Source organism: Nicotiana attenuata, unplaced genomic scaffold, assembly GCF_001879085.1.
Source record: "Nicotiana attenuata strain UT unplaced genomic scaffold, NIATTr2, whole genome shotgun sequence".
Taxonomy (NCBI): Eukaryota; Viridiplantae; Streptophyta; class Magnoliopsida; order Solanales; family Solanaceae; genus Nicotiana; species Nicotiana attenuata.
In genome coordinates, this window is record NW_017672895.1 from 83 (window position 1) to 14,026 (window position 13,944).

The 13,944-nt window shown below is 37.7% G+C and overlaps 1 long non-coding RNA gene across 4 annotated transcripts; it reads left to right on the plus strand.

Moving 5' to 3' along the window:
• Positions 1–405: 405 nt before the first annotated feature.
• On the plus strand, positions 406–5,432 carry LOC109214847. 4 transcript variants are annotated; one of them, XR_002066275.1, is made up of 6 exons: positions 407–881; positions 1,005–2,660; positions 2,729–2,781; positions 3,078–3,160; positions 3,775–3,838; positions 4,889–5,432. It is a non-coding gene; the product is annotated as an uncharacterized LOC109214847 (long non-coding RNA). The 4 variants fall into 4 exon arrangements; XR_002066273.1 differs by having other exon boundaries at positions 406–881; positions 1,005–2,781; XR_002066274.1 differs by lacking the exon at positions 3,078–3,160 and having other exon boundaries at positions 413–881.
• Positions 5,433–13,944: the final 8,512 nt, after the last annotated feature.

A 13,944-nucleotide genomic window follows, 5' to 3' on the forward strand; every position in this document is an offset into this window, starting at 1 on the left:
CCTTTGTGTTGAGTAAAAGATTCCGTCGTTCTCCAGTTGGGTTCACAAAAATTTAAAGCCTTAGAAGGATATATCTCAATGCGTGAAAACTAGGCCGTGGTTTTGACGATCATAGCTTAACAGTGATTTGCATTGTTTTGGGTGTTACTATATAAAGGTATATCTATTTAGTTTTAGATATCAACTTGGTGTTTGAGTTTTTGCTTCACTGACTTGTTATGTTTCCAGTTCACAACCTGTAGCAACATATCTTCTGATGGCTTTTTATATTTTGTTTAATTTTTCACAATCTCTTATAGAGAATTGTTGTCCAATATTTGTGGAAATGATTAGTTGATTTTTCCCCATAGATTGATCATTATAATAGGTGCTTAAGTTGTAAAAGCAGTCAAGCACTTGTCATTATAGTGAACTGTTGTTACTCTTTCAACTCTCAAAGAGGTGCATGATTAATGTTTAGGTTGCTGAGGTACCGATTTCACTGAATCCAGTAGCCGACCTTCTTTGATGTTTTCCCTTGTTGGCTTGTTGGTTACTTGATATAAAGTATTTTTAAAAGATGTATGGATGTATGATTTTTGTTTTTTGTTATCATGGTTTTTTGAATTTGCTTGAAGAGATAGCTTGATTAGTTTTAGAATGAATTGTGATTGAAGGCTTCATATGGCAGACCCACCTAGTTTGTGATTTAGAGCAATTGATCGACTTATTTCTTTACTTTACTAGAAGAATATTCTTTGTTATTTTTCATACATTTCCCCACTTCAGCTCAATTTCTTTTGGGGTTTCAGAGGCTCTACGAATCCTTCAAGGAAAATCAGTATCCTGGCTGTGATGCAAAGGAGAAGTTGAGTAAAAAATTAGGCCTAACAGCTCACCAGGTGTTATGAGTTCTCCCTGGCATATGTTAATTTCAGCTTCGTCCGCATTTTCGCAACTTGTATCTTCGATTTTGCTTCGCTGCTGCCCTCTTTTTCCTTAGTTTCTTTTTGTCAAATATACAGGTCAGTAAATGGTTTTAAAATGCTCGTCATTGCAATCGTCATTCTTCTCGCTGGGACTCAATTATGAGTCATGTTGAAAGAATCTCCTTCCTAACCAAATATAATGGGAGAACCACTTGGAACCGAATCTCTATATGTGGTAAAGTTAAAGTTGAACAGAGTAGCATTTCTTATGTAATGTTGGGGATAAATATAAAATGTGCATTTATTTTCTGCTCTATGAGCTATTTACATTACCAACAAGAAAATAAATCAAACAAATTATTAGTAACTCATGAAAGGGGAACACTTTTAGATGTTTAAACTTCTGAACATTCTTCCGATCTTGCGTTGTCTGTCTTTAAAAGTGAACGGCTCAATTCTTTTAGAGTTTGCTCCCCCAGTAATGGATTATATTGTTCCTTGATCCTTGCTCTAAACTTGGGATTTTTTTCTTAATTATGCCAAAGATCTTTTCTGTATATAATCCACGTGAGATAACTGTCGGGAGTGTGAATTTAGTTTAGATTCTGCACCCTCCTGTTATTCTGTCTCTTATCCACTAAGTTTTACTACTATTATGTAAGATATACAAATTCATTTCTCTCTTATAGGAAGTATATAGGTTGGTGATGGAGATGAAAGCTTTTGCAGAAGCATAAGTGATTTAATATAATGAAAGTACTTGTTATGAAATTTCGGTGAGCATCACAAGTCATACACAAATATAACTTAATCTCTCCGTCACCTTGTGCATACTGAAATTAGAGTATCCTTGCTGCTATTGAATGCTTTTACCGTTAATCTTGAAGCATGTATCTTACTGGTTGCGTTATGTCTAAATTAGTATTCCGAGAGCTTAGCTAGTATGTGAACCTTCTATATTTATGGTCATGTCCATGTTTTTTTTGTTAATTTGAATCTAAGTAGTTTTTTTATTTGATCTTGCACTTGTTCAAAGCTTCTGTTTCATGTATTCTAATTGCTGGAATTAGATACCGTCGACAGTGTTAAGGCATTTTTAAATATTGGACCTAGGGAAAAGTTGGAGAAAGAGAGAAAATAATAAAATTTCAGAAAAATGGGTCAATTCATTGTGCTCCATTTCGTTGGTAGTTCTTTCTGTTGAACTTGAATTTGTTACTCAAGAATGACACTTATCTTTTTGTTTTGCATATGTGGAACTACAGAAAAGTAGACTAATGAATATTTGTGCTGATATTATTGCTTTTAACCCGATTTACACGCTACTCACAGTAAAATTGTTCCATTCTGTTTTCTTGTATTCTTTGCTGTCCTATTTTCTTTATTTTGTGGCATGGTCACCGGTTCATCTTGCTAAAGACCAACATATTTTTTAGAGTTGTAAAGAAACCAATTGCTGAGAAATATTTGCCTTTTCTAGATTTTCGACTAATATGCAGTGACTCTCTTTAATATCAAAATTCCAGTGCCGAATCAAGGTGGGTGTACCTCAATTTTGGCTCATCAGTTCACTTAGATGAACTTTTTTTCATTTATTAAAAAGATTTTCTGAATCTGTTTTATGTTTCGATTCCCTCTGTCTTACTTATATTTCAGGAGATCATAAACAAAAAAATATAGAGATTTGCTGCTACAAAGGAATCGCAAGACTTCAAAAGATAGGATTTGGAGCATAAAATACCGGGAAAGAGGGTAATTACATTTGAGACAGGATTATTTGAGTTAAAAACCTTTCTAATGTATGTTTAACTTATTTCCAGCGAGACAGCCAAGACACTGTTGTAACTTAATGGGAATAGAGACAACTGAACGGGTGAGTTAAAATTCTTTACCAGAAACTCATGTTGGAACAACTTGTAATTTTCCAAACAAAAGTTTTAAGTTCTGCTGTTCAAAACTTCAGATTTAAAGAGATAATACCATGTTATCTACTTTTGCTGCCAAGTAATTGCTGCTTCGTAAATCCAAATAGAAATAGTGATACCCTTATCATCTAATTAAACTATAAGAAGAAATTTCTGTCTCTCATGTTGTTTTTGAATTAAGAAGCTATGTCTCAAAGTGTTTAATTTATTTAAACTAATCATCCAAGATAGTTTTGTGCTTCAGATTTGCTCAATCGATTTCAGCAAAAAATGTCTGCTTCAGAAAGCATATGGAATTTAGTCAAATAAAATCTCAACAGAACATGGGTAATCTTTTAATGTTAAGATATTTTCTCTCTTGATTCACTTTTATTCATTTTATTGTAAAAAATTGGAGCTTTTGCTTAGACTGTGGTAATGTGGTCTATTTATAAAAAGAGATGACAATCTCATGTAGATTGCTTTATGTTAATTGATATTTTTCTTGCACTTGAACTGTTATAGATATATGTTCATGTATCCTCATTCTAAATGTCTTAAATATTGAATGGCTTCATATACTACATCCTTATTATAGGACTCCTCTGAAATTATGAGATTAACTCTCTGATAGGAAAGATCGATTATCTAGCAGTGGCTACATGTTTATATCATTTGTAATATGATACAACAGAAAATTAGGAAAAGAGGTTGATTCAGATTAATTGTTTTGCTTATATGCTTTTGTGGACATAACCTTCAAACCTATTATTTTTACATGCATATTTTACGTTTTTATGTACACGCAGCAAACTTTGAATCTTAGGAGACATCTATTTGAAACAAAAGGAAAATTAAAGAATGGTTCTTACGAAGAGCTGTTTGTTTGAATATTCCGTAACAAGTTATTAGATGGAGTTTATGTGGAATTTATTTATTTTTGTTTTTTAATTTTTCCCCAGAACAAGAAAGAGAGGAAGAAAGTGAGAGAAGTGGGTATATTGAAGAAGGATCCTGACCAAATGAGTAAGTTGTTCCACATATAATTCTTTTCTTTGTCTAAGTTGTTGCATTAAACCCTGTGATACTTATTGTTATATAATTGAATAAAATGCTCTTTTATTTGGATCATTTGTAATGGAATAAAATGCTCTTGTGCTTAACATTTCTGTTGACGTAGATCTCTGGAGATTTTTTTGAGTGACATTAAAGAATTATTGAGAACTATAAATTAATGCCTATTCATCACATTCAGTAAAGTAAAAGCAATAAGAAGAGAAAGAGCAGAAGTAGAATATAATCTGAAGTGGATTAATTAAAGCTCGAAGAATAACTTTAGAAAAATTCATGAGTAAACTGAAGATTGCCTACTATCAGTAATATAATAATGGACATGTTGTCATCTTGAGTTAATTGATTTAAATTTTTACATAGTTTTTAGTTGTCTCTTAGTTCTTTAATTGTGTTTTGTTAATTGAACCGAAAATGTTATACCTAATGGGAGTGGAGTAGTGCATGCTATTTCTGGAGAACTTTATTTCTGCTTCCTATTTCCCACATTTTGCCTATCATATCAGATTCAGCAGCTCTTTTAAAACTAAGTTAACACTTTGCGCTCCTTTAAATAATGAATGAGCTCTTTTTTCTCTTCCGATAATAATGAATGAGCTATTTTTTCTCTTCCAATAAATATGAATGGGCTAATAACCTATTTTTCATAGCTTGAATCAGATTTAACAATTTCTTAGACAGTTAATCGCAAAAAAAATTGTGTGATTCTTTATATATTGATGAACACAAAGATGGTTGCTTCCTAAACACTTGATTGAACTGTGAAAGCACTTGGTTGTGCGATTCTTTATGTTCTGCTTACTAAAAACTTTTATGTACTCATTATAACTTTACTCTTTCATACATCAGCTAACTGTAGTAACATATCACCTAATATTGTGATTCAAATCTTTAAGTGTTGTAGCTTTTTTACGATGCATATGTTACTTTATATTAGAAGATTTACATCTCAGTAACTACGTAAAGTCCAATTCTAATGGAGAGGCATTTGCTTCTTCGTAACAGTGTCTTTCAGGTTATACTAGATTTTCTTCGATGCTCAACAAAGTTTAACACTTTCAAGGTTGCTCAAGTTATGGTGATATTGAAGGCATAATCCAACAAGCTGCAAGGATCATGTTTGGTAAAGTCAAAGTGCCGTGAAGGCTTACCTAGAATTGAGCATGAGATATCATCTGGTGATAATCTTTAGTTGCAATTTTGCAAATAAAGATTACTTTAGACTGCAAATTGCTTCGCATGGGCAAAATTATCTAGTAGTTCTAATACAAGTCATATATGAGTAAAGTGTAGCAGATCAAGAATTTGGAAGTTCGAAGTATCAATCCTTGAAAAAGTGCAGAGCAAAAAGTTGAAATACAAGAAATTTATTTTGTTGGGGGTGGTTTATAGACATCTGATGCACATTGAATGCATTTTTTTCTATTTTTAGGAATTGTTAAAATGTTGTCATACAATTTGGACGGTTTTATTATTCTTTAGTTCTTTGTATCAATGATGAAGTTTCATATGAATACTGATTATTTAATATAGTTTTGATTGTGTCGTATGTGTATGAAAGCATATGAAATAATTATTTTATATTCAGTAAAATAGAGTTTTGTAATTATATTTAGTAAAACTTCTCATTAGCGAAGGAAAATTTGGGCAATAAAAGCACCTGTAACGACCAAATGCGTTGCTCCCATAATGTTTTTTAACGACCGGGATGACAATTTAATGAAGGGAAAATCTGTCGCTAAAAAAGACATACAACGACTGGAATTTATGTTGTCGCTAAAGGATCTTTAATGGCCGACTTACAGTTCGGTCGTTAACTTTTAACGTCAAAGCTTTTAACGACCGGCGACGACCGGATTTTCTCCGGTCGGTACAAGCTTAAAACGACCGGATTTGGACTTCTAATGACCGTTTTTCCCCTCGCTATAGGCCATTTTTCTTGTAGTGGTCATAACCGGTGCTGAAGTCAATCCGTCCTTTAATGCCTGGAAACTCCACTCACAATCATCAATCAACTGAAACTTAGCTGCCTTCTGAGTCAGCGTTTTCAATGGTGCTGAAAGAGAAGAAAAGCTCTCTACAAATCACCTGTAATAACCTACCAGACCAGGAAGCTACGAACCTCCGTCGGTGTCGTGGTTCTAGGCCAAGTGTTCACTGCCTCAATCTTCCGTGTATTAACCCAAATACCCTGACCTGAAATAAAATGCCCAAGGAAAGCTACAAAATTCACATTTAGAGAATTGTGTGTATAACTTCCTTTGTTGTAGAACTCTGAACACAGTACGCAAATGAGCTGCATGCTTAGCCTCTAAATCGGAACAAACCAATATATCATCGAAAAATACAATCACGAACATATATAGAAAGGGTATGAACACACGGTTCATCATGTCCATGAATACTACGTGGGCATTAGTCAAACCGAACGACATAACACGACACTCAAAGTGCCCATATCTGGTCCTGAATGTTATCTTCGGAATATCTTTCTCTTTAACCCTGTAACTGATCAAATAAATCATCAATCCTTGTGAGAGGGTACTTATTCTTTATCATCTCCTTATTCAACATCCTATAATCAATACACATCCGCAAGGAACCATCATTCTTCCTCACAAATAACACAGGTGCTCCCCACGGTGATGTACTAGGTCTGATAAAGCCTTTTTCAAGCAAATGCCTCAGTTGTTCTTTTAACTCTCTCAGCTTTGCCGATTCCATTCTATAAGGAGGAATTGATATCGGATGAGTATCTTGTAATATGTCAATAGCAAAACTAAATATATCGCTCTAGCGGAAGGCTCGAAAGCTTATAGGGAAAAACATCAGGAAACTCATTAACCACAGGGATAGACTGAAGGGTTGATGACTCTACTTTAACATCCTCTACCCGAACTAGGTAATAAATATAGCCCTTTCTGATCATCTTCCTTGGCTTGAGATAGGAAATAAACCTACCTCTCGGCGATGCCATATTAACTTTCCACTCCAAAACTGGCTCCCCTAGAAACTAAAATCAAGCCATCTTTGATCTATAAACAACGTTAGCATAACAAGAAGCCAACCAATCCATACCCATTTTAATATCAAATTCTACCATATCTAACTCAATCAGATCTACTACTATAGAACGACTATGAACTACTACTATATAATCTCTATATACCCATCTAGCTATCACTGGATCCCTAACGGGTGTAGATACCTCAAAAGGTTTAATCAACTCAGTTTCAACCCCAAACTTACTAGAAACCAACAGAGTGACATACGATAAGGTTGAACCTGGATCAATCAATGAATATACATCATAGGAGGAGACTCATAATATACCTGTAACAACATCAGGTGATGGCTCCTGATCCTGTCGACCTGCTAATGCATACATGTAGTCTTTAGGACCGCTCGAGCTAGATGGTCTACCTCTACCTCTGCCACAACCGACAGGTGCCTGTGAACCTTGCAAAAGGGGGCGTATGGATGATAACGAGCTAGCTAGAGATCTTGTTGGCTGAACTATACCTGCACCACCTCTCGTCAGACAATCTATCATAACGTGGCAAGGATAACCACAAGTATAACAAACACCAAACCTACAAGGCACTGCCTAGCATGCTGCTTACTATACTGAGCACATCGTGGTAAGGGCAGCCTTATCTTACTCGACTCAACCCCATACTGAAAAATAGAGTCTCTAAAAATCTGACTGAGCCCTGAATACATGGAACGATGAAGATTCCTACCGACAAACTAAGGGGATGCATTAGCTGATGGCTGGGCTAGATACCTCGGGTACTCCTACCTCTGACCACCTCAAAACTCACCAGAAGGGTCTGAAGATCTCGCTCTCTTACTCTGGCCCTATCATACTCACGATCGGCCCTCTGCTTCTGCTTACACTCCACTACACCATGACCGTATGCCTGAATACGAGTAATATCCATAACTGGCTGAAGTGAGACCGACATACAGTCATTAAGCAGGTGTGACTCCAACCCCATCGGGAACCGGTGAACCCGATCCTCTATCTTAGCTACAATAGTTGGATCATACCTAGCCAAAAGAATCAAACTGAAGGTTGTATCCCCGAACACTCGTATTACCCTGCTGAAGGGTTAAGAACCTATCAACTCTGGCCTGTCTAAGCTCAGGTGGCAAATAATGACGAAGAAAAGCCTCGGTAAACTCATGCCATACTACTATAGGGGCATCCTCACCTATTGATAACTCCATAGACTCGTACCAATTAGTTGCAACATCCCAAAGTCTATAGGAAGTTAGCTCAACTGATTCAGTCTCAGTGTCCTTCATTACCCTCAACATTTTCTGCAACCTATCGATAAATACCCGAGGGTCCTCATTTGGTTATACTCCAGTAAATATTGGAGGGTCCAAATTAATGAAATCACAAACCCTTGCACTGATGGCCCTATCTGTATGAGCAGTACCTGCCTCCTAGCGTCGAGCATGTGCTGCTACTAATCGAGCCAATAGCTGAATATCATCTCTCATCTCCTGACATGGTGCATCTAGCTGAGGAGCTGGGTGTACAGGGGCGGGCGCTGGAGCTAGTGCCCCTCGGATCTTTCTGGAGAATCCAGGCTAGGTGAAGTCTGAGATGAAATCTAACTATGAGACTCTCCCTGAGTCCTAGTAACTCGTGGCGCTTGATTAGTAGTCTCATTAGCCACAAACTTGCGCTTCTAGGTGGCTGCAACCTTCTTAGGAATTGCTGAAAACATAACATATCGTTAGTAAAATGAATTATTATATCGCACGATCTAAGATAAGAAGGGAGGATAATATCCTATATGCCTTGTAGCCTTCTATTTATAAATGTGGTGCATAACACACTCATAAACAAGAATCTACTAGAAACGTTTGGTAGACAACCCTAGGACAGAACTGCTCTGATACCACTTTTGTCACGACCCAAACCGATGGGCTATGATGAGTGCCCGAGTCGTACCTGTCAAACACCCCTAAGCATATGTCTAAGATATAAACATGAAATAATGGTAGGTCATGCATAACATCTGTCAATAAATTACTAAATCATGGGAATAATATACGTGAGGATACATACCCGAAAGACATATATACATACACATATGGAATACGGTAGGTGAGCCGACAAGGCCACATGTTATCCAACTATACATGACTGCCTATAGACCTCTAATAGTGTGCACAACTATATTAAGGATGAGACTGGGTCCCGTCATACCCATATATGTATAGAAAAATATCGTACCAAAACCCAATACTAGCTCCGGGTCAAATGAAGCACACCGACTCTCGCGAGCAAGGATCATAAGAAGGGGGACCGTAAACCTGTCTACCTGCACCTGCAGGCAAGAAATGCAAGCCCCAGGCAACAGGGCGTCAGTACGAATAATGTACCAAGTATGTATGGCATGAAAATCAGTATATAAAAGACATGAAAGAAAGATGGTGTAACGACACGACCGGTCATTTTGAGCATTTGCACTTTTCTCTCCAGTTCTCGGGCAAGGCTAGCCCCGTATGATGCTTTATGACTTATGTAAATCGTTGGTTTTGGTTTTCAGGATATTCGGAATAGATTTGGAAGAATAATTCTCAGTTGAAGCTTTAAATTTGAAAGGTTTGACCAAGTTTTGACTTTTTAGTATATGATCTCAGATTTGGATTTTTATGATTTGGTTAGCTCCTTTAGGTGATTTGGGACTTAGGAGCGTGATCGGAATGTGTTTTGGAGGTCCGGAGTACAGTTAGGCTTGAATTGGCGAAATTGGAATTTTGGCGTTTTCCGGTTGATAGGTGAGATTTCTTTATAGGGGTCGGAATGGAATTCCTGAAGTTAGAGTAGGTCAATTGTGTCATTTGTGACGTGTGCGTAAAATTTAAGGTCATTCGGACGAGGTTTGATAGACTTTTTGATCAAAAGCGTAATTCGGAAGTTTTAGAGTTCTTAGGCTTGAATTCGTGGTTGATTTGATGTTTCGATGTTGTTTTAGGTGTTCCGAAGATTGGTACAAGTTTGAATAGTGGTATAAGACTTGTTCGTATTTTTGGTTGAGGTCCTGAGAGGCCTCAGGATGATTCGGATAGTTTTCGGAGAGTTTAAACTTGGGAAATTGCAGCTGGTATTGCTGATTGCAATACTTTATTAGTGGCATGCAATGCCTTAATGTTTGTTACCATCCCACTTTTGATGCTTTCTGCGATCCTTTCACAAAGTTTGATGATATCAGAGAACTTATGGTTTTCAATAACTATCAACCTTTCAAAATATTGCAGATCCTATGCTCTGATGAAGAACTTGTTCATCTATTCCTCATCCAGTGCCGGCCTAACTTTGGTTGCCTCTGACCTCCAACGAGTAGCATACTAGTAGAAAGTTTCGGTGGGATTCTTCTTGAAGTTCTGAATGTAGAAGACATCTGGTGCGTTCTCTGTGTTGAACCTGAATCGGTCCATGAAATCAGATGCCATACTCACCCAGTTGGGCCATTTCTTAGGATCCTGGCTGATGTACCAGGACAAGGCATCTCACGTAAGACTTCTCATAAAAAGCTTCATCCGGATCTTTTCATATTTTCCGACCCCGACAAGCTTGTCATAATAGGTCCTTAGATGAACCCTGGGATCACCTGTACCGTCAAACATCTCGAACTTGGGAGGTTTGTAACCCTCTGGCAGTTCTACATGCGACTGTATGCATAGGTATTCATAGTTCAGACCTTCTATCCCCTTGCCTCCTTCTATGCCTTGAACTCGACTGGTCCACTTCTTGAGCTCCTCGGCCAAGTTCTTAACGAGCATGTCCTTCTCAACAGATTCCGGTGCATATGAGATGGGTGGAGTGGAATGAGGTAGGGTCTCCACATATATAGGGTTTTTTTGGTGACCTGGAATTTGAGTATAGTGATGATCGTTGGTGGAATTCTGGGATTCAGGAATGACTGGTGGGGTATTTTGTGGAGTATGGTAGGTGTTTGGCTGGTATTATGGTGGGATAGTTTGATTTTGTGGGGGAGTTGTATAATGGTGAGGTACAGGTTGATTTTGTGGGTGCTTGTTGGGTGTGTTTTGAGGTGGTGCGGGGTTTTGAGTGTTTGGATGACTGATGTCTGGGACGCTTGGTGAGAAGGATAGGTTTGCCACATTCCGGACATGCTCAAGCTCCCCTTGGAGTTCCAATATTTTCTGTTCCAGTCGTGAAACTGCTTCATTTGGGGCCTGAGTGCCCCGACCATCAGAATTTTCTGCATGTTCAACACCTACATTGTTTTCCTTTCTTGCGCCGTTCAAATCTTCCATTTTTGCTTTTCCCTTGCCTCTTGGTGGACGAGGAGGAGGAGAAGGTGGAGGGCCCCTGGATCTTGTGTGATAAGATGATGATGCCAGTATGTACGAACGAACCTTTTTGGGGAATGGGAATAATCAAAAAGAAAGAAAGAAAAATAAAATGTAGCCAAGTTAGTAATGGTTCTGAAAAGTTTGCAGTACTTAAACACATATTGCGGGAATATAAATTCGCATCCTAATTTGGGAGCCCCGTTGTGCCTGAGGTAGGCCTAGCGACAAATAAATTTGGAGAAATTTAGTGCCAATAATTGCCTCATTTCATTAATGCGAAAATAGACGACCCAAAACGATACTAAATAAACTAATTTCACTATTGGCACTTGGCCTTATTACTTTTGAAAAGCAAGTAAACCTAATCCATTTGGTCCTAGAAGGACCTTCTCCAGACCAGATGCTATTGTCGATCAGCTCTCCCACCTCGCGCATGTTTAGCAGTAAGACCATGCCAAACATGGGGATTTCGTGCCTCATTTCTGCAAAAAAAAAAGATGGTTAGGCCCTTTTTCCCTCGAGGTTCGTCTATTAATACAACAATGATTAGCATATTGGCACTTACTTCTCCAAATTAATGCACACAATCGTGTTTGTGTCCGTTGGGATTATGGAAAACCCGATGGACTTTTGGGTGAGGCTTGTCTTAAAAGGGTCATTATACGGACAACATATTAACCCCGCTAGGTTTGACCATGATGCATGCACAGTTGATCAGAGTAAGGTTACTATATAGAGGTCTAGACTAGGACCCTCAAGCGGACAACTTGAGGGGGAAGGCACGGAACCGTCGAACGCACCGCTGATCGACTAGCTTTACCACAAATACGCCTTTCTAAATTTAAAAGGGTTATATATAGGAAGAGCGCAAACACTCATCAAGCGTTGCTATAGGATTGATTACGCACGAGTGGAATATGATGTTGAGCATGCTTTATGCAACAATAAATAGCATGTTATCAAGTATTTGTACGTTAAAAATGATAAATACGGTAGTGAAAGACAGTTACAAAAGGAAAATAAGGAAACAAGTCAGTCTCAGGAAATAAAAGAAATCATAAATGCTTGAAAATAAGCAATTAAATCCAAATAAGGGGGAAGGGAAAGGTTGTATCAACAAAATGAAACATGTTTGGGACTAATTCACAAAACAAATTCGTTATGGTAAGAGCTTAAAATATCCCCAGCAGAGTCGCCATGCTATCGCGCCCCCTTTTTTCCCTCGCGGAAGTCCGGGTTTCAACATTCATTGGGAACAACTCATTTCCTTTTAGGAATTCGGTATTTGAAGAGTCGCCACCTAACGGATTAAGGTGCGTTAGGGCACCTAGAGCAATTAACTCATGTAACCAGTTTCCATTACCAGAGATTAGGGTAAGGGCTCGAAATAGCCTTGAGAGGAAGGTGTTAGGTACCCCTCGTGGTCCACAACGGTGGGTCCCGGCCGAACTCATTATGTGAATTAGTAATTTAACAAGTAAATAGTCTAAGCACACATTTGCAAATAAAGGAAGTTGATGCACTCTAAGCACACATATGTAAATTTAAGAAGGGAAGTCCTAAGTTGGTTAGCCTATAGGATCACTTCTGTACAATACCCGATAAGCCTTCCTCGAATAGAGGGGTTACACGTGGCATTAGCACACAGGTCATCATATCCTTTTACTATCCATTACCCCCCTTTTAGCGGTTATAAGCGATTTTAATTAATGAACTCTAAGAGTGCTTTACCCGTCCCTTCCTTGTGGTCTTGAAGGTGTTTAGGACCTCTATACATAGGCAGTTCTAGACACTCTTAGGTATTTAAAAGGTAAAATCTAAGCGACAACAAAGAACATATAGGTATATCAAATAAAGAAGCCGTTAGGGGCTCATATTTACCTCCACACATAAACAAATAAGTAGCACATCTTAAACATAGATATCAGAGAAGTCCTAGAACAGGGTATCTAGGTGAGCATCACAAACACATAATAGGCAACATTGTTTTAAGGCGAAGTGACAGAATCCTAATCAGTTTGCCTACTGATTTTAAAAGCATGTTAAAACTGGACAATTTTACAAATAAACAGAGTACAATTTCACAGTCTTAAGACCATTAATTACCTAAGTCTTGCCTAAGCACTGGTCTGTATGCAATTATAGCCTGGGAACTGATTAAAACATCTTGAAGTTATTCAGTCCTATAGGCATGCTGGTCTAGGCGATTAATGTTATAAAACTGATTTCATGCATGTTTATGACATCTATGTGTTGGACTATTTGAAAACCCTTTTATTCATTTAAGCGACGTAGATAAGATTTAGAGCAAATGCACACAGAGTCCTAAGGCAGGATTTCTAATGCACGGAGAGGGATGGTCATTTTATTAAGCATGATTACAATAATAACTTAATGACGGGATTTCCAGGTGATGACAACTTATGCAGAATCAGAAATGAAGTGATGGACTATAAGATGTTTTCTAATATGCTGAGGCAGTAAACGTCAGTATCCTAAGGCAGGATTTTTAGTGCAAACAACATAAACCTAAGTCATGATTCCAACTTGCAGATAAGAACAATATAGTCCTAAAGCATGATTTCTATTGCGACTCATAATATAAACCTAAAGCAGGATTTCTACCCAGTTTCCCACAAAAATCATATAGGAACCCTCCCCTTTTTACTAATTAGCACAATATCTGTTTACAAAGAATATTATTACAGACCAGGATC